The sequence below is a fragment of the Rousettus aegyptiacus genome, unplaced genomic scaffold (genome assembly GCF_014176215.1).
Source record: "Rousettus aegyptiacus isolate mRouAeg1 unplaced genomic scaffold, mRouAeg1.p scaffold_m13_p_4, whole genome shotgun sequence".
NCBI classification, from domain to species: Eukaryota; Metazoa; Chordata; class Mammalia; order Chiroptera; family Pteropodidae; genus Rousettus; species Rousettus aegyptiacus.
In genome coordinates this window covers 146,469,200-146,470,771 of record NW_023416307.1, presented here as the reverse complement: position 1 = coordinate 146,470,771, position 1,572 = coordinate 146,469,200, and the positions used below count along the sequence as shown (strand labels likewise).

Below are 1,572 nucleotides of genomic sequence, written 5' to 3'. Positions count from 1 at the left end.
GTTTTTAAGGTTATTTTTCACATATAATTTTTTCATCCATCTGATATTTATAAATGTATAAAGTATGATATCTGAACTTCATTTATAAAATTTTTCAAATTTGAACTTTATTATTATTGAATGACCTAACATTACTATTACACATTTTTTAAACACATTATCTTTTTAGAGAAGTTTTAAACAAAATACACCATTTACCCCCGTACATGCATAGCCTCTACTATTATCAACATCCCCTACTACAGTGATGCATTTCTTACAATTGATAAACCTACTTTAACACATCATAACCATACAAAGTCTACAGTTTACACTATGCTTGACTCTTGGTGACGTATGTCCTATGGTTCTGGACAAATGTACAATGACATGTATTTGGTATCATGACATTATTGCGGTATCAGAGTATATTCACTACACTAAAATCCTCTGTGTCCCACCTATTCATTCTTCCTCCTACACTCAACCTGGGTCTTCATAGTTTTGCCTTTTTCTAACATACATTTCTTTATAATTTGTTAATTTCCTCCCTCTAATATGTGAGCATTATTTAGGTAGAGATTTTAGCTCTTTCAGAGAATGTTGTGTCCCCAGAACTTAGAATCATGCTTGGCCCACAGATGAAGCTCAGTAAATATCTGTTGAATGAATGGAGGACAGAGAAGTTCAGTAATTCATCTAAGTCATATTGTTGGTAAGAAGGTAGAATATGAATCCAGGCAGACCCAACTCAAAGCTCAAAGATTAACGATTAACCAACTGTAATGAGAAAACAGCTACTTTGAGTTGCTGCCTAGGCATTTTACAGTGTGACATCTGTGTGCATGCCCAGAATCTGGACATTTAGATGAAGGCATAGGCTTAAGATTGCTGCTACAGGTTCCTGCTTTGCTTTTCCTGGGGCACCTCTTAAAATAACTTCTTACAGGACGTGTCTCCATTGTGTAGCGGTTAGCACATCTGCTTTACATGGCGAAGGTCCTGGGTTCATGCCCCAGTGGAGCCACCAAGGTCCATGGTCTATGGCCATGCCACCCTGAACAAGCCCGATGTCTGATCTTGGAAGCTAAGTAGGTTCGGGCCTGGTTAGTACTTGGATGGGAGACCACCTAGGAAAATCAGGTGCTGTAGACATAAATAATAATAAATAAAAAACTAAAATAAAATAAAATAACCTCTAACAGTTGAGCCCGCAAAAGTTAGTGACCTTCACCCTAACCACCTTATAAATAATAGATACTTGCTATGCCCGGCTCACTGTGATCTGGGATGGAGGACAGCTCTTCCCCAGGCTCACTGCAACCCACTACCTTCATTTCTGGGATCTGTAAGTCATAAAGCTTAACAACTTTACCTCCCTCATGTTAGTGCACTGAAACTGTGCCTTCAATAAAAATGACCCTGGGGTTTTCAGTTCCCTAAAAGTGGGAACTCGGATGCTGAATAAACTACTGCCCACCCCCTGTGGGTCGCTCGTGTCTCCTCATTTAGCAGGTCGTAATCTGCATACTCTTAATTTCATATATTCACTACAGGTCCCCTAATATATCAATATGTTATACAACTGTCTTA

General features: G+C 38.6%; 1 pseudogene; it reads left to right on the top strand.

Moving 5' to 3' along the window:
- The first annotated feature begins 1,018 nt into the window (after window positions 1-1,018).
- On the top strand, window positions 1,019-1,134 carry LOC118601991 (annotated as a pseudogene).
- Window positions 1,135-1,572: the final 438 nt, after the last annotated feature.